This window comes from Triplophysa rosa, linkage group LG7, assembly GCF_024868665.1.
Source record: "Triplophysa rosa linkage group LG7, Trosa_1v2, whole genome shotgun sequence".
Classification (NCBI taxonomy): Eukaryota; Metazoa; Chordata; class Actinopteri; order Cypriniformes; family Nemacheilidae; genus Triplophysa; species Triplophysa rosa.
This window is the reverse complement of record NC_079896.1, coordinates 20121798-20148734: the sequence shown is the minus strand read 5'-3', so window position 1 is coordinate 20148734 and position 26937 is coordinate 20121798.

Sequence of the window (26937 nt, the reverse complement as noted above, 5' to 3'; positions counted from 1 at the left end):
GATTTCTCACATGCTTGCAGGGAAAGGCTCATCATAACAAACTTACTGGGATCTTGTTTTTCATGTTTTCTGGGTTGCTAGATGCACCGGGGACACAATTATAGCGCTTAAATTTTCATCCGATGACTCCTTTAATGTTTTTATGTTACTAAATACTTTTAATATTAGTAAATCCAGATGTTACTTCTGCGATTGTGGTGGGAAATATTCCACTTCCGAGGTGTCTTGAACGCATCATAACACACAGCACGTCTGCTAATGTCCGATTCGCGACCCAATGCCTCCTTTGAACTGATTCATTGTAATGAACGGTTGAAACAACTGATATGTAAAAAAAACACTAAACTGATGAGACTCACTGTCTGAATCCATGTAGCTACATCAAATCAGTGACTCAAAATACTGAACCTCAGAACGTACTGTAAGTGTGCTTGCCATTTAGCAAGAGTGGTTAGTAAGATTTAGTCTAAATCTACAATAAGGTAGGGTAGGGGAATATATAGAATGACAGAATTTAGCTTACTATCAAATCGCTTGATCGACTGCTTACTGCCTTAAGGCCCGTGCATGCTTGACTTTCCGCGTCCCTGTCAGTCTTGCACACAAACGCGTCTGCACAGCTTCCTGCGCATACTCATCAACGGATTAAGCGTGGACGTCCGAGTTCAACACATGCACAATACAAATGAGTATGTGTGCTCTAACAGACCGTCAGAGGGCAGCGCTGAGTAGCGTCATTCACAGACCCACTGCAAATTAGTGATTGAGGAAGTGTTTTCGCCATTGCAAACAATCCGAGCAAACAGCAAGACAATAAGAACAACAACCAAACAGTATGGAGAAGGATATGCTTCTTAGCTTACTGTTCTTGGTTTCAACGTGTTGGTTTTGTATCATTCTTCTTCGACAACGGCACACTTTCTGTGTGTGTATTGACCCCTAGTGGACTAGTGCACTTTTTCGCACATGCGCTGTTGTACGCGGCACTTCCGCGCGGTCTCAAAAAAATGGGCTGCACTTGGGCTGTGCGGACGACCAAGGACCCTTCTGATGACAAAAATTGCATCATGTGGACGGCGCACGAATGTATTATTAATGAACGCCATGTGTGTAGTGTTTCTGCCAATAGCTTTCCTGTAGCTCAGTGGTTAGAGCACGGCGCTAGCAACGTCAAGGTCATGGGTTCGATACCCAGGGATTGCATGTCCTCACAAACAAATGTATAGTATTATGCAATGTAAGTCGCTTTGGATAAAAGCGTGTGCCAAATGCATAAATGTAAATGCCCCTCTCGCTGAAGCGTGCACATGAACCAGGAACACCTGGTGAAAGGTACCGAACTCTTATATGGACATTTCGTTTTAAATCTCTTCCAGACAGCGAAATTGATAGAACAAACCACTCCATTTCGTCTCCCCTCCTTCAGCCATGCGCTTATCTATCAGTGCCCTCGCCCCACAACGAAGTAATATGCGCGTGTGTAAAAAGCTTATTTAATGCTATTGATGATAGAATACAGAAACGTTGCAGGCTAAGGTACAAAACCGCAACGATAACGAATTGTGTTGCGTGTATTGTATGCAGTGTGAAGCTAATGCAGAAAACAAGTTAAAACGTGCGCACAGAGTCAGAGCACAAACTACTAAACTGAGTTCTCTTTCACGTCTTCTTACTCTGAAACGGACAAATAAACACAAAATGACATAAAAATTCCCATATTAGCAAGGGTCCATGTAAAAGTAGTCCGTTTTATGAACATTAACAGCTGGGAAACAAAACGGACGTGTCACAGTATATTAGATCGGTATAGAGCGCTCTTAAAGGGGCTATATAATCACGCTCCTTTTCATGTAAAGGCTTTTAAACCATTTAAGCGCGATTTGAAACAGTTGCTTTGACGCGTTCAGTATAGATAGACAGCTTCTAGCTGTGGGATGCGGCACAATGCAATGCGACAGCGGTCCTGTCTGTCCCGGGCTAAAGGCTGCGTCAGTGAATCTCTGTCAGACAGTTCATCAGTATTAAGTTCTCTTTCGTGCTTGAATGAACAAAACCACACAAGTTCATGTCAGAAAGCCTGTTTTGTCTAGCATTTTCGTAAGCACAGATTTCAACGTGTTAAATAAAAAACTAAATTAATTACAAATAGCTGTGAAAATGGGAAAGGGCGTCAGATCTGCATAGAGCGGCAGCTCTTAAAGGGGCCACATTCTTAAACCTGCTGCTGTGACTCCTGTCATTAATGTTAATCAAAGAACAAAAGAAAAGAGGAATTTAATGTGTTTTGTAGCTTTAATTCTGTATTTAATTTAGAATTTAGCATTAAAGATTGCAAAGTGTTTGAGAACTTAATTCAATTTCTGTATATTTCCTACCTGTTAGGCATGAGAGCTCTCAGTTATACTGTTCTTCAATGTTTAATGGCTATAATTAATGCTAAAATAAAGAAAAAATTGCAGTTGCAGTAGACTACTAATATCAGAATGTCGCCTTTCATTCATAAAATGATGTTGTTTAATTTGGAGATTAAATGTGAAATTATTAGAATGTGAAAGTACTTTTAAAAACATTGTTATGTGCGATTAATCATTATTAATCACAGAAAAAAATGTGTGATTAATCAGATTATTTTTTTTAATAGATTGGCAGCACTAATACAGTATATATACATACACATATACATTTATATGTGTGTGTGAATATGTGTATATGCATACAAATATGTATATACGTACACATACATATTGACGGTTTCATCGGACGTAAGCGCTTGGCCCGAAGTTAGCTTTCAGTCTGTGTTCGCTTATGGGTCTGGCCAGTGGCTAATAATATATACTTTTTTATCTGTGATAAAAGAACAGTCCCTCACAAAATTCCCTTAGTCCAGCTAGCTGTGTCTCATTTAATATTGCCATCTGGCTGTCGCTATGCAACACAGCTCAGTTACAGATGTTATGAACATTACGAACAAGCAAGCTTCAAGTCATCTCCTTTAAATCTGTCTGGACACCAGCTGCCAAACCGTCAACAGATAGATGGCACACATGACCATTATAAAAATAACATTTCAAATTCAGTTTACATAGAAATATGACCAAAAAATATGTTTGCATCATTCTGGAGCCTGCAATTACACTATTACGGACTAAGCATCTAAACCTTTCTTAACCGTCAAAGTTATAGCCTGAAGAGAACAACCGGTTTCATTCTAAACAATTGTGTACACTACATATTAAAGCTGGTTGCATGCTCTCCATGTGTGTTTGTAGTGAATTCTTTGTTACATGCTTTACCGGCAAAGAAGAAAGAAACAAAAAAAAACTGTAATTAATAACGTTGTCTAAATTATTTATGCCTAAGCTTGTGGCGAAAACTCCAATTCTGTTTGTGTGACCATCAATCAAGAGTGTTTGGCTATAAAGTAACAGCTGGCTTTACATGTGCCAGATAACCAGGATAGAAAGAGTAAACACAAGAAAACATGAACGGAAGAGAGACAGTGAGAGGAAGTGTTTGGTGTTCAGAAGAACAGGACACACGGTTGGCCGAACTCCACTAGATTCCTTTGGAACGCAGGAAACCTTTTAAGATTTCAGCCATGCTTGAGTTTTATTATATTTATATATAGACACGCACGCACGCTCATACACACAGCAAAAAACAATATTTGCGACAGATGTGCATAGACCTCTATTTAAAAAATAGTGCACATTTAAAGCAAGGTTGTGGCCTGTGTGAAAGACACAGGCATGTGGTCTCCATGTGAGAAAAATCACAGTGGCAATCATTTTATGTTATTTACAGCTTAAAAGGAAATCTTCTGAACACAAATCAAAGAGCTGCTAATCTCAAAGTCTTTTCCACATTCTTCTAGGGAGAAAAAAAGGCAAATAAAACAATTGCACTGTGTTAGATCCTCCACATCAACAGTCACGGAAGACTGACACCCACGCCAGTCTCATCCTGGCCCCTCCCACAAAACAAACCCCCTCCCATTAAATCCTAGACATTCTGTATCTCAGCAAATTTCTACCACTTCACCTACATCAACTCCAGCATGAGATGGTAATACCTGACACAAGGGATACCATGCAGCTGAGAATAAAAGAATAAGAGGAATAAAAGTTATGAATGTTCCATTTGTCAAAGAAAGAGAGAATATAATAAAGCAGAGGGGAACCCACTAAAAGGAAAAACAGCATCCTATGTGAATGCATACATGCACCTGCCCTGGAGATACAGTATCATTAGAGGACTGAAACAGGCAGCATTTATCATTTACCGTGTGTGTGTGTGTGTGTGTGTGTGTGTGTGTGTGTGTGTGTGTGTGTTTGTGTGCGTGTGCGTGTGCGTGTCTAAATACTAGAATTTAAAACAGACTGTAGGGATGTAACGATTCACCGTGAGCCGGTTGAAAATCGGTTATAATGAGTGACGATTCAAATCGGTTGAGGTGTGAACTGAATCGCAATACATTTTTTGAACAGCAGGGGCCGCTATTTTCACTGCAAATCTAAACATGGACATGCTGATATTTCTTAAATGCAAAAAAATCCAAGAAAAGCTCAGACAGTATTAGTTTGTTTATATTAAAGAGACTTTTTCTATTATTAATTTGTTATAAAACTGCAGTTTAGTTTTGTTATTTGAAATAAAACATTATTTTATTATACAAAGAAACGTGAAGTATTTAAGAAATAATGCAAGGGAAGTTGTTCATTTCTAATTTGTTTCAACTCATTTTGTAAAAATAAATCGTGAGTAAATCGTGAATAAATCGCATCGTGAGATCAGAATCGTGACTCGCATCGCATCGTGAGCTGAGTGAATCGTTACATCCCTAACAGACTGTAGCAAATTCTAAAACAAATGATGAATTTATTTAAATATACATCAAAATTTCCCATTCTTGGCTGAACATTTTTAATTATCTTTGCATCGTGTCATCACCAGATGTGATGCTTGACATTTAAAAACATTAATAATATAGAATCAGTTGTAGTTCACCGTATATCACTGCTGCAGCAGGTGTAAACAAATACTAAATAACATGGAAAAGATAGCGGTAACACTTTAAACAAAGGTGCTATTTGTTAACAAATAGTTAATGCATTAGCTAACATGAACTAACAATGTACAATACTTCTACAGCATTTATTAATATTAACTCATGTTAATTTCAGCATTTACTAATACATTATTAAAATCAAACGTTGTCACTGTTAACATTAGCTAATGCACCATGAATAGCTGTATTAACATGAAGTAACATTAACAAGAATTATTAAATGCTGAAAAACAAAATTTATCATTGATAGCTAATGCATTTACTAATGTAAGCACCTTATTGTAAAGTGTTACCAAGATAGCTTTTCCAATTTATGTCATCGTCTCACGTCTGGGGTAGAGACTGTGTTAGACCCTAAAGGCAGTTTTGGAATTAGTGAATTAAAAACAAGACACCTGTTTAAATGTAAAATGTTTGCGTTTTGTACATTGTTAATAATATAAATTATTATCAATATCAGTATATCGTAACACTGACATGTGTATATTTAAATTTACAATTACATTTAGTCATTTAGCAGACGCTTTTACCAAAATGTACATGAGATTTCCAAAATCCAAAAGGGTGTTTTTCCAAGTTTTCACTAGAGCTGTCACGATTATGAAATTTGGCTGACGATTAATTGTCTAATAAATCATTGCGATTATGACGATTAATTGTCTGTTTTAGAGCTTTGACTTTTAATTCTCATACATTATTTATTCAGCTTTGAAACGACCATATTGTTCTGAATATAAAGACCATGTTCTTTTTCTTGGAAATACATAGGAAAAAATTGGGTCATCATACTTAAGGTTTAGGCTTTTACCTGTCAATAATACAACCGCCAAATACTTGTAAATTAAGTAAATTGATCAGGAGTGAATTGAAGCCACCATTAAAATGCTATCAGTCATAGAAAAGCTTCTAGTCTGTTTTTTTCTCACTTGCAAGACTACAATAAAAGTTTACTTCTATGTTAATGAGATTTGGTAGACTGGTTTTCACACCGAAATAATATTAAATTGTACTGCAGGTTATTTTTATGGTATATGCATTAGTTTTTTTTTAAAGTGATTGTGTTGTGGTGGTACATTTTACATGTATTACCATGCTTTAGTTATAATATATACCATAAAATATGCAATATGCAGATGCACTACAGCTCCCCCTAGTGTCTTCTATAGAGATGTGCAATAATTGCGATGATCTGAAACCATCGCGATGAGGTCAAACAGCCCTAGTTTTCACATACTTTTCAAACAAATCTTTTCAATAAGAAAGACTATTCATGAGAATAAATAAATAAATTTACACTATAAATGGGTTTACACTGTCATTAAATGTTACGTTAAGCAATGTGCCTATTACACACCTATTGCCATTCATTAAAAAGTATGGTCCGTCTGTGTCACTCTGGATCAAAGAATTATCTTGTACAGAAACATAGAGACTTATTCTATCAAACAAAAGAAACACGTATTTTACAAGATCTGTGACTCCTTTCTTCACTTTCTGCATCAAAATGGACTTCTTAAAGGGATAGTTCACCCAAAAATGAAAATTCTCAGACTGTTCCAAACCTTATTTCTTTGTTCTGCTGAACACCAAGGAAGATATTTGGAAGAATGTCAGCAACCAAACAGATCTCACCCCCATTGACTCCCATAGTGTTTATTTTCCCTACTATGACAGTAAATGGGGGATGAGATATGTTTGGTTACTGACATTCTTCCAAATAACTTCCTTGGTGTTCAGCAGAACAAAGAAATGTATACAGGTTTAGAACAACTTACAGGTGAGTAAATGATGACAGAATTTTCATTTTTGGATGAACTGTCCCTTTAAGTAATAACAAATACTGTGATCATATGCCGCATGCCATAAAGTGTTTAATGACAGTTGACTGTGTGCCAATATGTAAATAGTGGTTATTGTCATTTATTTTAACATATTGTTTGGTATTCACATTCACAGAGCTGTCATTTTTCTTTTCCTTGCTATATTTTTACAATTATTGTTTGGTAAACAATAAAAAAAGTGCAAGTACAAGAGTATGTAACTTTTGCTTTTATATCACCAAATCTACATAAAAGATAAAAATGTAGGTTACTTTCAATAATTATCCGTACCTGTGTTTAAGTCAAATTATGCCAGCTAACTTTTCCAACAAAATCGAACTAGACAGCTCACCTTAAATAGATAGTTTAATCCAAAAATGAAAATTCTGTCATCATTTACAAATGCTCATGCAATTTCATACCTGTAAAAATTCTTTGTTCCGATGAACACAAAGAAAGATATTTGGAAGAATGTTAGTCATCTTCAGTTCCGGGACATCATTGACTACCATAGTAGGAAGAATTAAATGGCAGTCAAAGGTGCCCCAGAACTCTTTGTTTTCCTAAATTCTTCAAATTATCTCATTATGTGTTCAACAGAACAAAAAATACCATATTTTTTCCTACTATGGTAGCGGATGATGTCCCAGAACTGAAAATTGCTAACATTCTTCCAGATATCTTTCTGTGTTCATTGGAACAAAGAAATTCCTACAGGTTTGAAACAACCTGAGGGTGAGTAAATGATGAGAGATTTTTCATTTTTGGATGAACTATGCCTTTAATAATTAATAGGAACTTACCATCAGAAATCAGGGTGAGCGTTTTGAACACTGATTCGTAACGTGGGCGTTTGGTTTATTTTTATCCTAAAAAAAAGAACCGCTTGCAGCAGTTACAGATTTTATGACCAAACAACCAATTTAGGACGCGCTATCTTATTTTTCAGGGCACTAAGCAATCTAGGCAAATTGCTGTAAACTGGCTATTTAGGGATCCCTCGCTCCACTGCAGTACCTCCGGAGCAGTCAGAGATGTGTGGCACCATCTATGACTGCAGTTACAGGTCAATAGGTTATAGTCTCATTATTTGTTCACATTCAATTTAAGACTGTAAACATGCAAAAGAGTGCTAGAAAATACTGCAACATGAACAGACATTGTATCAAATATCCCCTCAAAACAAACCATTCATTGGAGGGCCTCAACTTAAGTGTGCAAAACATGCACAACATGTTCCCGTGGAAATTAACCACAAGATTATTACAAATACAATGTGTGAATAGGCGATGGAGAAAACACAACATTGTGGTATCCACAGACGCCACAGAAGGTTCAGACCTTGTTCTTGAACGTATTGTCCTCAGTGCAGACCCAGCTCAATGCTGCCACATAGTGGTGTGAATGCACCACTACACAAGAGAACACAGTCTGCTTTTGTGGCGCATCAGAGTTTGAAGGACAGACATCTCATTTGTATTCATACTAACAGAGTGTTCTGACAAGGCTATAAATAAAAACCTTTGAGAACACGGAGGAATGAGAGGGTGTTCATTTCATATTACAAGACATTGTGGAGCGAATTAAGGAGCCCCAGTAAAAGACTTATTAAAGTGGAAACGGATCTTACTTAATGAACACTATATATCTGTACGTAACATGTAGGATGAAACTGTCCATTAAGACCATTTAAAGGCTCAATAACTGCTAAAAGTCATATATTAATCATTCAGCGCCATAGAAACAAGGATGGGAGAATAATCTGGCCAGCAGGAGGCAGTCTAGACGTCTTTTATAAGAAGGTCTGATACAATTCAGTTATACTTTTCCTTTAAAATGAAATGTGGATTGAAACAAAGGTACTTAAAAATGAATGTCAAAATTCTGTTAAAAATCACTTGCATTATAGACGGACGGGATCGTGGACCACGAACAGCACAAGGTTAAATAGGATGTCTCGGCTCACTACTCGTGTGATGGGCGGAGTGATGGACAGACACAGGCATGCATGAAAACAAAGGCACACAAGCAAGATGAATTGAACATGACACAGGCAAGACTGTCAAAGAGTTGCAGGCGAGGATGAGGGGGAGGCAGAACATTAAAGCTGTAGTCAGGCTGAGGGCTCCAGACTGCCTGGAGGAGACGGTCAAGAGTGGCATACAGGCCTTACACACACTATACACATACTGTGGGGAACAACGTCCTGTCCTTTCCAACCACCTGTCAAATGAAAGTCATTCGCCCACGAAACTAGCAGAGTATGAGAAATGGCGAGCTGCCTTCTTACAATCAAATCAAAAAGCAAACTGATGAAGTCGAAGCAGCATTTGATCACATAACAGAAGTAATGTGCCTTGAATTTTAAAAAGGTCCTCTAAGCATTCATTAGCTATTGCTTCTTGATGTTTTAAACAGTACTGAAAGAGTTCCCAACTATTCTGGGCTCTTATTTCTTTACTATTTGGTCCAAGCCCATCTATATTAAATAATAAAAAAAAGATTGTAATTAAAACAATATAACAATAATTAAAAATGAAAAAATGTATATGTTGGCATGAATATCGAAATAATTTCGAATATGAAGCATACACCTTCAGATCAAAAGATTTTAACATCAAGAGAAACATTTTATTGAAGTGACCCTAAACTTTTCAACGCAATGTATATACACAGGCACAGATACTTCACTTGCATTTAAACACATTTTAGGTGTCGAAAATAATTAAATCACAGTTTTAAAATAGATGAGAAAAATTAAACAGGGACTACTAATGATTCTTGCTAGAAGCCACATTTGCATTATGCATTCTTGTCTCCGTAGACTATTTGGATTAAGACTACTAGAGCATCAAATATGAGATGGCCTTGTCTACAATGTAATGTTGCTATTTCTAATAAAATTACTGGCCAATTGGAGAGCAAAATGTTTGGTCACACTTGAAAACAGGGGGCAATTCTACTATTTTCTACCGCTATTAACAAACCATTAACTAAGACTTTTTCCCCAATAAACTCTTAATTTGTTTCTTATTAATAGTTAGTAAGGTAGTTGTTAGGTTAAGGTATTGGGTAGGATTAGGGATGTATAGTATGGTCATGCAGAATATGTGCTTTATGAGTACTAATAAACAGCCAATAACAGGCATGCTAATAACAACTAGTTAATAGTGAGAGTTGCCCCCTATACTGGTAGTGTTACCAAATGTTTTATTTCCTGTTACAGATAACTCCACAATTGTTTGTATCGGCACAGGACATTTTCTGAGTTTATCTTAATGAAAGTCAGGCTGCTAAATATTAGGTTACATGAATGGATGTTCCAGTAAGGTTACCTAGGAGTGTCAACACAACCTAATGAATATTTATGAACTAAATCAGGGGTATTCAATTAAACCTCTAGTAGTCCAGTCTTTTTCATATCAATTATTCATATCAGCAAAGGTCCAAACAACTTCTATATCATGACTTTATTAGCCAAATTGTGTACATTTTACAAACTATTGCAGAAAGATTACATAGGTTAATGACCAGTAATATATACTGTAGCCCTATATAATACAAGACATATGTTTATAAAAAAGACCAGCTGTTTAATCATCATCAAAGCAATTCTACCTATGACCCAGGGCTCTAGACTAACATTTTTGACTAGGGGCACTGTAGCCCCTGACTGAAAATTTTAGGAGCGCAAGCATAAAATTTAGGGGTACACCTTAAATCAGCCTGCAATGCAATTATTCACATTTTTCCCGAAAATAACTGTATTGCTGATACTGACAAAAAAGTTACTTGACGGGAGATTTGGTTCTGCTTATTTTAAAAAAGGCAGAGTCTACAGAGAAGCATTGTTATTGATTGGTGCTAACAGAAATTGTGCTTGTCAAAAAGTATATATTTAATTGTTTACAGTGTTACACAATAAAGCAAAATGAAAGGCCTTGTGTTATGTTCTTACGATGATTTTTTGTGTATTAAGGAAACTTTTCAAATGTAATGTCAAATGTAAATATGATGTCAAATAAAACTTGACAAGAGCATTCGCCTGTCGTTCGTTCTTGCTGTGAACGGATTTAAGATCCAGCGCTGTCTCAAGTAATCCACAGATAAATGACGTTTCCTGAACACATCCGCGGTTAGTTTCGTTTTAAACGTCTCATTTATCAAATCGTTCGTCCTCGGGCTCAAGAAATCCGTCACAGCAAACAGCGACTCGTAGTAATGCGCTCACGTTGTGTAAACTTGTCAATGACGACCTGGATTGTGCACGTAGGGCTGGGAATCGATTCCAAAAAGAATTGACTCCTCTTTAAAAGCCTTCATAAGCACAACCACAAGCTCCGCCCCTTAGCTGATGTCATTGGTCAACTAATTCACATTAGTTTCTTGTCTAAGACAGTGCAGACTTCGGGAAAAAATGATGGATGAAGTCTAGAGCTGTGGATAGAGCTGTCACGATTATTAAATAATCGTCTCATCGCGATTGTTTGACCTCATCGCGATGGTTTCAGATCATCGCAATTATTGCACATCTCAATAGAAGACACTAGGGGGAGCTGTACTGCATCTGCATATTGCATATTTTATTGTATATATTGTAACTAAAGCATGGTAATACATGTAAAATGTACCACCACAACACAATCACTTAAAAAAAACTAATGCATATACCATAAAAATAACCTGCAGTACAATTTAATGTTATTTCAGTGTGAAAACCAGTCTACCAAAATCTCATTAACATAGAAGTAAACTTTTATTGTAGTCTTGCAAGTGAGAAACAAACAGACTAGAAGCTTTTCTATGACTGATAGCATTTTAATGGTGGCTTCAATTCACTCCTGATCAATTTACTTAATTTACAAGTATTTTACGGTTGTATTATTGACCGGTAAAAGCCTAAACCTTAAGTATGATGACCCAATTTTGTCCTATGTATTTCCAAGAAAAAGAACATAGTCTTTATATTCAGAACAATATGGTCGTTTCAAAGCTGAATAAACAATGTATGAGAATTAAAAGTCAAAGCTCTAAAACAGACAATTAATCGTCATAATCGCAATGATTTATTAGACAATTAATCGTCAGCCAAATTTCATAATCGTGACAGCCCTAGCTGTGGAATCACAAAATATTCTGCATCCATAAAATTCTGCACAATGCAGATATAATTACATGTCTCCACACATTTAACAAATCATGTAAGTAAGTTTGCTTTACAGACGGACTGTAAACGGACCATCTTCTCTTACTCTCTACCGATGAGCACAGTATGTGCGTGAAGAGAATTACATGTATGTATATATATTAGGGATGTAACGATTCACCGTGAGCCGGTTGAAAATCGGTTACAATGAGTGACGATTCAATTCGGTTGAGGCTTGAACTGAATCGCAATACATTCTTTGAACAGCAGGGGCCGCTATTTTCACTGCAAACCTAAACGTGGATGCTGATATTTATAAAATGCAAAAAAATCCAAGAAAAGCACAGACAGTATTAGTTTGTTTATATTAAAGAGACTTTTTCTATTATTAATTTGTTATAAAATCGCAGTTTACTTTGTTATTTGAAATAAAACATTATTTTATTATGCAAAGAAACGTAAAGCATTTAAGAAATAATGCAAGGGAAGTTGTTCATTTCTAATTTGTTTCAACTCATTTATTAAAAATAAATCGTGAGTAAATCATGAATAAATCGCATCGTGAGATCAGAATCGTGAATCGCATCGCATCGTGAGCTGAGTGAATCGTTACATCCCTAATATATATATATCAACATATTTACTTGGACAACTGTTTAAAGCTGTTAAAGCTGAACAGAACTTTTTCAACACCTGTCTGCACTACTTGCATTTAACAGTAATATTAATATGCACAGTATTCGTACATATTTTTAATACAATTTACAGATTATCGATCCGACTATCTATATTCCTCAAGTATTTTTGTGTACACTGCTGAAACTTAAAAATAGTCATTTGACCTGTGCTTTATTTTTGAAAACGGCTACTAAATTAGATTATTAAGGATATTATCAATGATACATTGGAATTGCAGGACAAGATCGACATATTTGGTTAAGGTTTTTGTTATAGAAACAATTAATACATGTAAAAAGTGACAGCTTAGAAAATTGTATTGCATTAAAAATGTGTAAAAAAAATTATAATAAATAAAAATCTGTAGTAAAACAGGGAATTGAGCAGGAATTGAAAACAGCAGCTAGGAATTGATTCAGCTATCACACACAGCCTGCACTGGTGGCGGGCTCGAGTTCTACTAGTCTTTCCATATGAAATAACAACTAAAAGAAATTCCAAATGTGCAGGTCGCACATGTGCGAGTACTTGTAAAAAATGCTCGCGCTGCAAAATGCGACCATTTAGTCGCAGTCTGGAGTCCTGCTATGACCACACAATTCTATATATTAGGTTGACAACTGTAAATTCATTGTATATTTTTCAATGCACAGTTTGAGCACATGCAACATTTATACATTAAGCTACTAGACCGCATCGCGGTCAGACTTGACTTTGAGCTAGGGCTGCTCGATTATGACAAAAATCATGATCACGATTATGTTGGCCAATATTGAGATCCCGATTATTTAACACGATTACTCATTAACATTTAAAACAACATAGAAAAAAGAAAACTTGGCTTTTAAACTGTGAATTCAACTGCAAAATAAATGTAAAGAAATAGCACAGCTGAACAACTGTAAAGGAAAAGGGTGCACTGTGGATTTATACCACAAGAAAAGAGAGGATCCTTGCAAAATGGAATGCAGCACAATAATCGTTTTGCCTCGATTATTTTGTTTTTGTAATTGTTGAAGGCCAAAATTGGCGATTACGATTAATTTTCGATTAATTGCAGAGCCCTACTTTGAGCATGCGAAGATCGTTCGGACGGTGGTACGAAAATGGGCGGGCACGATTCCTCCATTTTTTACATTTCTGTACCGAGAGGTCATGTTGTGACGTTTTGGTCTTCTATTGGTCTCACGCACACACGTCACGTGAATTCGCAGGTCAAAGTTCACCAAACTTGTACTTTGCTACGCAACGAAATGCGAAATATCGTTGGACGGGCTTGCGTTTCCGGTCTGTCGCATTCGCATGCGTATGAATGGAAGTCAATGGAGGGAAAAGTCAAGTGTGACCTCGGCTTAAGCCATCACCGTATGATGTCACAACCACACAACTTGTCAAATTGTCTTGATGTGTCCCCCAATACATGATTCGCAAAATAAGAATAAAGCTAGATATTTTCTAGAGGTGAAAAATAAAGCACATGTAGTACAGAGAAACAGCACATGGTTCTGTGCGGAGAATAATCACAAGTCTGTGTGCAGGGCTAACCCACATGTCCCTGAAGGAGGCACAGCAACATGCGATGTACAGCGCAATTGAATTGCATACTGTATTTTAGGTCAAAAAGGTTGACCAACTTCTTTCCTCTACAGAGCTCTACAAAGCACTCAAGGTGGTCTCTTATGTCTCAACACTTCTTGGACAAGATCACTCTCTCTCTAAAGCCTCCTGCCTACATGTGTACCTCCAAACAGTGTTCCTTTTTGCTTTTACACAGAATGACAGACGTGTGTGGCGTGTCCAAGCAGAAGGCCAGAGCTTAGTGGCTTGTGCACAGGAAATCTAGAAAAAAAATAGTAGTTTTTATTTTGTCATTGTATAGATGAAAGTTTTCGATTTTACACTAAAGTATGTCTTAAAAGAGGGGCAGGAATCTTGACATAACAGAGACTTCTCAGAAAAATAAACCCAAGCTCTTAAGCTCTTTGTGCAGCAGAACTCATGAGTGGGGTTCAGTATGTCAGTCTCTTCCCTTCCTCTATTAGCAATAGAACTACTCAAGACAATGGACTAGTGCAACTCTTTTGACATGGCTCCAATTCAGGCATTCCAGACCAGTACAGTAGAACAAATCAACAAGAGATGGAAGGGGGTCAACAACTCTAGCGCCCAACTTCTGAAAACCAAATATTGCACTCACCGCTGGTGTTTTGCAAGAGTTAAACCTCTTGTTGATTTATGTTTCAGAGGGGGGAAAGATCTCACAGGGGGGAGAGATCTCAGAGGGGGAAAAGGCAAATGCATGTCGCTTTTCAGAAATTATGCTGTCAAAAATGTAAAAGACAAAAAGCTATTTTAACATAATTTGTAATGAATTTCTGTTATTGATTTTGTCTCAAATATGTTCTAATTATGTTTTTTTCATGAAAAGCATTTTAATTGGGCCTATTCAACAAAACTAAAACTAAAACCATATTCGCATCAACCTTCTAATGTTAAGTCACTCACTTTTTGGATAAAATGCATTAACTAAATAAATAATTCCTAACACCTAATCATTTTTTTAAATAAATCAAGGACCACTGCTATATTTTGTTGCCAAATATCTTACTGTGCCCACGTGACGGCTGTCACAAAGTGTATAATTTATAATCACAGTTTGTTCCTCTTGATCACTGCACCTCTCCTGTCTCTGAGCTGAGCTGCGGCGCTGCAGTATGTCAGTCAGTCAGACAGACAGACAGACAGACAGACAGACAGACAGACAGACGAGGGAGTAGGAGATGCTGTCAGTCACATCACAGATGAAAGCTCCGGAAACAAGAGACATAAACACAGAACAGAATGATGACAGACATGCCGTCTCTCAGACTCACAACTGGATGACTGACTCGAGAGAGGGATGATGTCATTCTGCGTCACCAGACAACTCACCCCCCCCCCACTTCAAAACTAAGTCGTTGTTCCTGAATGACTCGCTTTCAAACTCTCGCACAGTCAGCAAGGCGCTAGCAGCCAGGAAAGGGGAGGGGACGAGGGAGTTTTGGATCTCCGAAATGCAGAGAACTAACACAGCTTGTGCCAGCTTTGACTATCAGAAAAACACAATGGGGTCAGATATTCATTTCGGCATGTGGAGGCAGGGAAACTGACTTGCAACAATTCCACTTTTGTCAGGTTGCCAAGCATATTAATGATTTTAATGAAATCTCACCCTTTAATGACAGAGGTCTTTCACAAACTCTTCCTAAGTTCTGGCAATGTGATACCAAAAATCAAAAAGCAATTCCTTGAGTAACGCGTGTGTGTTGTTCTGAGACTAACTATAGAAAAACAGATTCTGCCTTTGTATTCTCATTTTCTGAGTCATTTAAGTTTAAAATACCCCAAAAACGTTTTTTGGGGGGGGTTTCACAATCACCATGGAGAACAACCAGTGTTTGCAAAATGGCTTTAGAAAAAAATGCATCAGCAAGGAGCAGGACAATGGCTTGTCAGTTCCTTCAGAATCTCTCTGGTCACTGCCTTTGCTAAAGCAGTCCACCATCCCAACTGTTAGCAATAATTTTAAATGAGACGTTGACTTTGGCTCCCTCATGCCATTAACTCGGTAGGGAGTTGAATCACAAGGTTATTACCAGTGACCCACTGAGAGACTCCAAAGGACTCCAAAGTGATTCCATTGGCTGAAACAATTTAACGGGCACTTCGTTCAGTGCATGATCAGACATCGAACAAAATCACACTGTTATTTCAAATGATATTCTGAATGTTATAGATTTGCGAAAATAAACCCCAAGATTTACAACAACATCTACAGACAGGTGTGACTCTTGAAATGGTCTGTTCACAAAGCAGATTATAGTCGCAGCTACTGTTGATATGAACAAGCAACAAAAGTCAAGTCTGTATTCTGTTTACACATGACGCATGTAACCGTGATGACAATAGTATCAAAGATTGCGACAATGTCAATAGAAAGAATTATGGTCCATACAATTTTATCATAAATGCTGTACTAAATACAAACTGACAAGGGTACATACTCCATCCTCCTCTGAGAATTCCTGGAGGCCCAAATACAACATTATGTTTAAGGAAGAATTATGTTTACACAATGGTCGCTGTTGTATTGTGGCATCTATAACACTTGTTTGTTGTTAGAAGATTCACTGTTCATAACACTCCAAAGCGATCCTGCAATTTGCCACAAAGTCCTTCAACTGTCCTTAGCGGCAAATGTGGATCTCAGCATCACACAAACCCTGTGGAGAGGAACAGGGACACCAAAGAACTTACAGTAGCTGTAGATTTTTGTCAAAAACAGTGAGCAGCCAGGAAAAATTGGGCACACATACACAAGGTAAAACAGGTCATTGATGCTCCAGACACATTAATAGGCGATAAGAATTTGTAATTTTTTAAGTAGGATAATCTGTGTAAATTCAATGATTATAGAGGCTTGTGAAATATCTGTAAACCTCTGCCAAATTTTTCTGCATGAAACGTTACGACCGTAACTATAAACCATTTTACAAGGCAAAAACAATGTGGTCCAAAAGCACAAACATTTTAAGAAAATACTACCAAAAGAACATTTCGAACTAAATCAAAATGTTAACTGAACATCTTTATATGTTAATTGTATATGTGGATTTTTTAAATAAAACCAAAACAGGAAGTGCATTTGGACCAGTGTTGTTTACGTCTTGCACAATGGTCTAGCTATATTAAAAATTAAGACAACATAGTCAGAAGAACACAGTTACGGCAACAGATTGAATTATCAAAACCAGTTTTATGTATAATGAAGGCAGGGCTGTACAGTGCACATATGTCGCACATGCTACGAAAAAATCGGTCTGTGCGAAGAATAAATTTGCTAGTGTAGCACGGGTGCGACACATTTTCGCACCTGATTTAGACAGCCGCTTGTTTGTGTGAGGTGTGTTTGTCGCGATGCTCGTTTGTGTGTGGTGTAAATCAATGGTGCACCCCTATTTTAGTTGTTTTTGGGTTTGAAACTTGTTTTCCTGCTTCACTGAGTCCATATTTAGAGCCTTGTGATTTCCGCGATGTGGAAACAGGCAATGAATAGCGGAGGCGCGGTCTGGCTTTTAAAATATGTCATCTGCTTGTTTTGCGTGAATGTGAATGAGTTGCACAGTTTGAGTCACTGTATGAGGACATGAACACATGAACTCCATCTCCAGAGCTGCTCTGAGAGTTTATTTCATAAGCATTTCACTGTTTGAAAAAGCTATCGTCAACCACACTCTCTTAGCAACGACCCATCAAAACAAAAGTCTGATTAACTTGAACATCCAGATTAAAAACAATAATGTATTGTATTATAACGTTTACTATAGTAAATTGCAGTATTCTAGAAGTAAACTACATAACTACATAAATACTAGAGTATACTGGAAAAGGAGGAATTTTACAATATGCATGTAAATATGCAATGAGACACACACAAACAAAACCAACATTAGCAAGCACACAAGTCCGAGAAAACCTTTTTCCCAGATGGAGCTCTTGAGAACTGGAGATAAACTAAAGATACTAAAGATACTAAGAGATATCTTACTAAAGATAAAACTCTTTTTAAATTGATTCTAGCTATTGTATATAGGCCTCCAGGGCACCACACAGATTTTATTAAAGAATTTGGTGGGTTCTTATCAGAACTAGTACTGGCCGCAGATAGACTCCTTGTCGTTGGTGACTTTAACATCCACGTAGATAACGTTACAGATGCCTTAGGAATGGCTTTCAAAGACACTCTTAACTCCATGGGCATTAGTCAACATGTGTCAGGACCCACTCACCTTCGTAATCATACTTTAGATTTAATACTGTCTTACGGTATAAATGTGGACGACGTTAAAATCCTTCAGCAGAGTGAAGACATTTCGGATCATTATCTGGTATTATGTTTGCTTCACTGGCCTACGGCTGCAAATAAAACTCATTGTTACAAATATGGTAGAACAATAACTTCAACTACCAAAGATGCGTTTCTCGATAATCTGCCCGAATTGTCTCAAATCATGAGAAATAACGTTGAAGATCTTGACATTACCACTGAAAATTTTAATTCCACCTTCTCGGTAACGCTAGACAAAGTTGCTCCACTACGTTTAAAGAAGATTAAAAATGGCAGCCCCACACCGTGGTATAATGAACACACTCAGGCTCTAAAGAAAGCGGCCCGAAAAATGGAGCGCAACTTTAAGAAAACTAAATTAGAGGTATTTCGTACAGCATGGAAGGATAGTATTCGAAAATACAGGAAAGCCCTAATAACTTCTAGATCCGCCTACTTTTCATCACTAATAGAAGAAAACCAGCACAACCCTAGGTTTTTATTTAACACGGTGGCTAAATTAACAAAAAATAAATCGTCAGTGACTTCTGATCCTGTATATCAGCATAGCAGTGATGAATTTATGAACTACTTCACATATAAAATCCAAGATATTAGAGAAAAAATTATAACAATGCAATCAGAAGTGAAACCCGCTGAACAAACTAACTACAGCGCCCTTAAGGAGAAAATGCAATTATTTTATACCGTAGATCAAGATGAGCTGTCTAAAATTATTAGATCATCTAAATCAACAACATGCATACTAGACCCTATACCTACAAATCTACTGAAAGAGATGCTCCCAGAAATTATAGATCCTCTTCTTGGTATTATTAACTCATCTCTGACATTAGGACATGTGCCTAAAGCATATAAGGTGGCTGTTATAAGGCCCCTTGTCAAAAAACCCCAACTCGACCCTAGAGAACTAAGGAACTACAGGCCTATATCGAATCTACCTTTCATATCTAAAGTTCTGGAAAAAGTAGTTTCAACTCAATTATGCTCCTTCCTCCAAAGGAATGACATCAATGAAGAATTCCAGTCTGGATTTAGAGCATGTCACAGTACAGAGACTGCTTTGATCAGAGTTACAAATGATCTGCTATTGGCGTCTGACCGAGGTTGTATCTCGTTATTGGTGCTGCTAGACCTTAGTGCTGCATTCGATACCATTGACCACAGCACACTCCTACATAGACTCGAAAATTATGTCGGCATTAAGGGAATAGCTTTGAAATGGTTTAAATCTTATTTATCCGACCGTTTTCAATTTGTAGCAATAAACAATGAGGTGTCACGCAAATCGCAAGTCCAGTACGGTGTACCACAGGGCTCAGTCTTAGGGCCTCTGCTCTTCGCATTATACATGCTACCTCTAGGAGATATAATAAAGCGACACGGAGTTAGCTTTCACTGTTATGCTGATGATACTCAACTTTATATTTCCTCGAAGCCTCATGAAACACAGCAGTTCCATCGAATAATGGAATGCATAGTCGATATAAAAAACTGGATGAGTAACAACTTTTTATTACTGAACTCGGACAAAACGGAAGTGTTACTTATTGGACCGAAAACTGCTATAAGTAACAACCAAGAATACTGTTTAACTATTGACGGATGTTCCATAAAACCCTCGTCGTCAGCAAAGAATCTTGGCGTTCTATTCGATAGTAATCTGTCATTTGAGAGCCACGTCGCCAACACCTGTAAAATTGCGTTTTTCCATCTTAAGAATATATCTAAACTACGTCATATGCTGTCAATCTCAGATGCAGAGAAGTTAATTCATGCATTCATGACATCAAGACTAGATTACTGTAATGCACTGTTAGGTGGTTGCCCTGCAGGCTTATTACAAAAACTCCAATTGGTCCAAAACGCGGCAGCTCGAGTTCTTACACGTACAAAAAAGTATGAACATATTAGCCCGGTTCTGTCAACCTTGCACTGGTTACCTATAAAGCATCGCGTTAACTTTAAAATCTTGCTTATTACCTATAAAGCCTTACATGGTTTAGCTCCTCAGTACTTGAATGAACTCCTTTTGTATTACAGTCCTTCACGTGCATTACGCTCTCAGGCGTCCTGTCAGTTGGTAATACCTAGAATTTCAAAATCAAGTGCAGGTGGTAGATCCTTTTCCTATCTAGCGCCTAAACTTTGGAATAGTCTTCCCTGCACTGTCCGGGAGGCAGACACACTCTGTCAGTTTAAATCTAGACTAAAGACGCATCTTTTTAATCTTGCATACACTACTCTTCCATAATATAAATCTTCAGAGGGTTTAGGCTGCATTAGTTAGATCAACCGGAACCAAAAACACAACTGATGTACTTGTTGCATCAAAGAGTACAGAACAGTACTCTACTCTCAGCCAGTCTTGTCTCATTGTTCCAAGGTTACCACAGCGAGCAGGATGCAGTTCATGGCCTGACCTGATGGTAGAGCGGAGAATGGGAAGTGGGGACCTGACAAGAGCTGAGATGATAGAGCTGGATAAAGAAGGACGCGGTCTCTTGACATGTCTTCACCACAAAATTTCAAATGCTATTAGATTATTAATGATAATCTTAAACTATAATTTATTTTATTATTAAGTTTATTTATTTTATTTAGCCTTGTTGTGCAAGTTCTCTGGAGCTTGTGCAGAGGCAGCAGCTTTTGCCAGAGGGGAACTGGAATCCCCTGGTTGGGCCTGGGTTCTCCTGAGGTTTTTTTTCTCGATTAGAGTTTTGGGTTCCTCGCCACCGTTTGCATACTGTTTTTGCACTATCTGCCTGACCGGGGGGGCTGCTTTAGAATCTTAAAGTTTTACTTAATTAATATTGCATATAGGAATTTATTATCTGTTATATTTGACCTGTGCTTCTCTCTCCTTTATCCTAAATGTGTGCTCTCACTGAGCGTGTGTGTGTGTGCGTACTTGTCTGTGTACGTACGTGTGTGTGTGTGTGTGTGTGTGTGTGTGTGTGTCTGTGTGTGTGTGTTGTGTGTGTGGAGTGTTTTGTGTGTGGGTGTGTCTGTCTTCTGTGTTTTCAACCTTTTCTTGTTTTTGCAGGTACAACTTTGATTGTTTTGCTTGTAGTCAATGTGTCTCATGTACAGCTGCTTTGTAACAATGAAAATTGTAAAAGCGCTATATAAATAAAGTTGAGTTGAGTTGAGATAAGAAATGTAAGATTTAACTATTAACCCTCTAGCTGAGCAGGTGCATGTACCTGTATTAGAGAGCTGGCTGAACAAATTCAGGGTTACATGATGATCTAGCTTGGATAGCACAACAGTGCTGCTCAACTTTCTGAATTCATGTTTTGATCCTAATGCTACGATTACTTCACGAGAATATGGACATTAATGTGTGACATTTGCAGGAAACAGACGGATTAAAAGTGGAGAGAATGAAAGTGACCTGACTCACTACTCAACTGGTCTTGAAGGGAAAGCCCATTGAAAAATGAAAATTCTGTCATCGTTTACTCACCTTAATCTGTATGACTCTCTTCTGCAGAACACAAAAATCGACATTCTAAAGAACATAAGTAACCAAACAACACTGGCCCTCGTTGATTCCATTGTATGGATACAAAACCACCAAGACATTTCTATAAATATCTTCATTTGTGTTCCACAGAAGAAAGAGTCATATACAGGTTTTGAACTACATGAGCGTGAATAAATGATGGCAGAATTTAGGACACCCTGAATAATTAGGCTAATTTGAATAAACTGCTAAGTTATTTTGGACAGACATTAAAATAAACGGATATCTATAACCCTTTACCTGACAAGCTTATTATATTTTACACAAAAACGTGCAATTCATAGATGTAGATAGATATGCATGATGACAGAATCATTGGTTCTCGGAAGGAGGTTACTGAGATGCTAAAATATGCTGCCTGCAAGCAACAAACCTCAAAAACATTAATAACATGAATAACTAATAACACATTTTTGTCCATGTATCTAGACGGAGTCTCCATTCTGAATCCCTTTATAATGTATTAAAGGAATAAATCACCCAAAAGTAAAAATTCTCACCCATCAAATGTCGTGCCGCCTCAGACTCTCGCCAAAATTATGTCGGGTGTCTTCACAAGAAATGCTGCATGCATTTAAGTCATTTGTAACTGCAGTTGCGACATTACACCACAGTGGAGGCGCTGTTTCGTTATCAGCACACTGAGGCGCTAAAAATAGTTGCAGAACAAAAGTTAGCTGAGTTTGACGGCTGTTTGTCTTGCATCAAAGTACGTTTCATTTCTTGAAATTTCTTAAATTAACATGACGTACATCATTGTAATGTCTTTAGCTGTGCAGTTGGATCGTTGAATCAGCATATACTGTACACAGCGAGTTAGCCAGTATGAACGCACATTGCGTTCAGAACGACTCGCACACGAATGACTCATTGAATCATTTAAAGTGAACCACAGAGAATGCAAGATGTGAATGAGCTTTGCTCATTTAGTAAGACTGGTCTATTCAGTTGGCTATTGTGGGCTGAAAAGTTAGTTGAAAATGATAAAAAAGCTTTCTGTTTGGTTGAATAAAAGTAATGTTTTATATAACTTAATAATTGTCATTTTCATCTAATTTTATTAGAACTTTTAATATGTCAAACTGAAAGTCACTTTGGTTAAGCCACTTAAAGGTACGGTAGGCCTACGTGTGTGTGTACAAGATCAGGATGGCCTCACCTCCGCCTCATTTTGAGCCAGGAAAAACCCTGTATGGTACTCTGTGGTGCCCCAGAACTGTTTGGTTATAAATTTTCTTCCAAATATCTTCCTTTGTGTTCAGCAGAACAAAGAAATGTATACAGATTTGGAACAACTTGAGGATGAGTAAACGATGATAGAATTGACATTTTGGGGTGAACTATTTCTTTAATTCTGAAGGAGCCTTCACTACTTTCTGATCCATGTTACAATTTGTCCAGGCTGTGCTATAAACACGAGGCTTTTGGCCATTTCATAAAGGACAGATCCTTTGATATGTGCATCTTTATAAAGAAAATAAGACCGAAAAACACACTCTCCAAACTATTTCATAGTGTTTTTAACAGCACATTGCATTACTACACTCGCCAAGAGAGCCTTCTTGGCACATAGTCATTACGAGCCGTCATACCGTCTCTCTTCGTGAGCAGACAGCTATCATTTCACGGACATCTTTGCTTCATTACACATTAAACAAGTCTCGCAGTTCCCAAATATGCAATTCAAATGTACACCTTCAACCTCAGACCTCCCACGCATGGAGAAACAATTGCGGCAAATTCTTGGCACATAAGTTATGTATTGTTAAAGCGTTTTCAGGAAGTTGTGATGAGGTGATAGCAATGTTACACCGCTGGGCCACTGTTTCTGCACCAAATCACAAACTTATCACGCTATATACATCCTCCTGTGTGCTTGGTTAAAGCTGGAACATGTGATGAGAAGTAAGAGGAGATGCACAGCAAAACCACTGAACTGAACTGAACTGAACTGAACCGGCGTGGCGTGTAGGCTGCCGCGTCCATAGAGGTTAATTAACCTAGATCTGGGGCGACCCAGCTGGCGGTAGCGCCATGGCAACCCTAGCACACCTGAGCACAGGCTTCCCAGCGTGTGTCTGTGTGTTTTGCGCACGCATCCTTCTCGGTGCCAGTCTGCCTACGTTAAATGTTAAATAGAAATTCTATATTCTGATGCCAGGGGAGCGATTCGGCTGCCAAAACATCGGCGGTGAATTCTGACCGCCTGCATCTGTAACCACATACGAGGTGAATTATCACAGGCTTTTGCCTCACGTTTACATACATGACTTAAGCTGAGCAACTTCCTGAACTCAACAGCTTAACAAACTAATGGAAATCGCAGGACTCAAGACATTTAATCCAAGAATGATAACTATAGTAGTGTCCACATCATCAGACGTCACGTAGCCTTATTTACTCTAAGCTTTGCCTGAACATTGTGAACTTTTTGAATACATATTAAATACATTGAAAAATAAAAAACACTCTGAAAGTGATCCCAGAGATATATGTATCATTACGGTTGTAGTTGTGGGAGCGAACTCTGCTATTCTCGTGAATTGAAAATGATTTTTAAAACAGTCTTTGTAGTCACAGTTGTCATGTGAATGGGCTTTATGCTTGCGGCTTACATGCCTTTGAAATCCAGATACCAGCAACATGCTCAGACAAGAACGTGAGCGAAACACCATGCACGCTTGTTTTGCTATTGTCAGGGACAAATTTCTAATAAGGTCCTTAAAGGTATAATTAAACCTCTTAAATCTACCCAACACATCGCTCGCAATGCCAAAAGGTGTCTTTGAGGGGTAGGGTTAGGGTGTAGTAATTAAAGGTGTAGTAAAGTTTAATTAGGGTGGAATATAGCCTAATTTAAGAACAATAGAAGTGTATGGGAGGTGTATGTAAGTGTACTGTACACAAGTGTACGAGTCTGAAATTAATCTGTTAATTCCTGTTGCTCAAATGGTAGGGCATTGCACAAGCAATGCAAAGGTCATCCTCAGAAAACAAACACGAATAAAAAATTGTACACTCCAATTCAATTTTATTTATAGCGCTTTTCCCAAGTTTGTCAGACATTTCTCTTTATAATAGCAGTAAGAGCTGTGCATAGACGTTTTCAGCGGCAACCACATAAACAAACGTTATGGCCAAAACTTAACTTGTGGTAGACCTCTACAAAGAATCGATAACTGTTGAGTAGTTTTAATTTAATTTAATACAATTAATATACAATAAAATATTCATAGAAATTAATTTGAAAACGAAAACGATTTTTATTTGATATTTTTTATTATTTATTTAAATAAAATACTTTTATTTACACTTTTTACTTTATTTATTATTTTATCAAATAGGTCAAAGATTAAACATTAAATAATCATGATGTCAATATTGGCCAAAATAATAATCATTTTTGTCTTAATCGAGCAGCCCAAATTTGAAGGCTTGTGCTTTACAAAGTTGGTTAGTACTTTATAGAAAGGATGTGTATAGAAATGTATTAAAAACTATATATGATTAAGAGACTATGAAACATTAAGCGAATTAGCATGATGGAGTTAACTCTGTTGTCAAATTTTGTTACTGGTCCGATTTTTTTTATTTTTTAATACTTTGTTGCTTGCATTGTTAACCAGAAGCTGTGAGTGTTTGTTTACACTATAACAACATGGAAAAATTGAATGGACTGTTAAGTCGATTTAGAAAAACGCGTTTACCAAACGCATAAACGTTAATGCAATCTGACTAGACCAAAAGAATGTGTGCCGATAACAAAAGACAATAAATAAACATACTTTCTATATTGTATTGTTTTACTGGTTCAAGGCAACCACTAATGTGCCTTTGTTAAAATAAGTCAGTTCTTTTAAACAAACTGTCTAAAAGATTAATGCATCAATCTCAGGACAGCAGCTATCACTCACTGAACTGCAGGTCATTCATGTCCCACACAAATGTGAGCAAAGTGGCTACTGTGTTATTTGAACACTGTAAAGCTCATGAAACCGTAATCTACATTCTTGTTTCCATGACATATATTTTATTGGGAAGTGTGTCATTCAGCATCACTACCAGGGCTTAAACAATGGTGTGAATTTGAGGCGGGGCTCATTGTTTGTCCAGCCAATGACAAATGAAGGGGATCTAAAACCTGTTTTAGAACAGTTTTTCTGTTTGGTTCTGCTAATTGCGCAGAATTCACCTTTAAAAAGACAAACATTTTAGTTTTGTTGTAACATATTCATTTCATGTGTCGTGTTGGATCCAGCCAGCAAAACAGATTCAAATGTTATAAATATAAATATATGTTATGTATAAATAGTAACCAGTAACACTGGTTGCAGAAAGACAATCTGAAATAAGGTCAGACATATTAAGCTCTTCATCCATGCAAAGCATCCTCAGATCTGGGTCGACGCGTGCAGGCTGCGTGTTAGCACAGACCCACAAAGTGTAGCAGAAGACATTAATTACTCCGCTAACACTGAAAGCGTGTCTGGAACTGGCAGATGGTGACCTAATATGAAAGGACGGTCCTGAAGGAAAGTGCCATTGATTTTTCTTTTCCTTTCTAAACCGGGGCCAGATGGGAAAAGCGCCTCTTATTGACGCTTCCACTTTCAATGCCAATTCAACCAGCGAGCTGCACCTTTGTGAGAAGAGGCGACCCCGAGATGTACAGCCGCAGCCTCAGCTAATCCTTTTCTCTTCTCCTTGGAGAGGCGGGGTGGTGGGTCATCGCAGCTGGCTGGATTGTGGATGCAAACGCATAATTAAAATGAAACTAGGTAATGCTGTGTTCCAACCACTCTTTGAAAT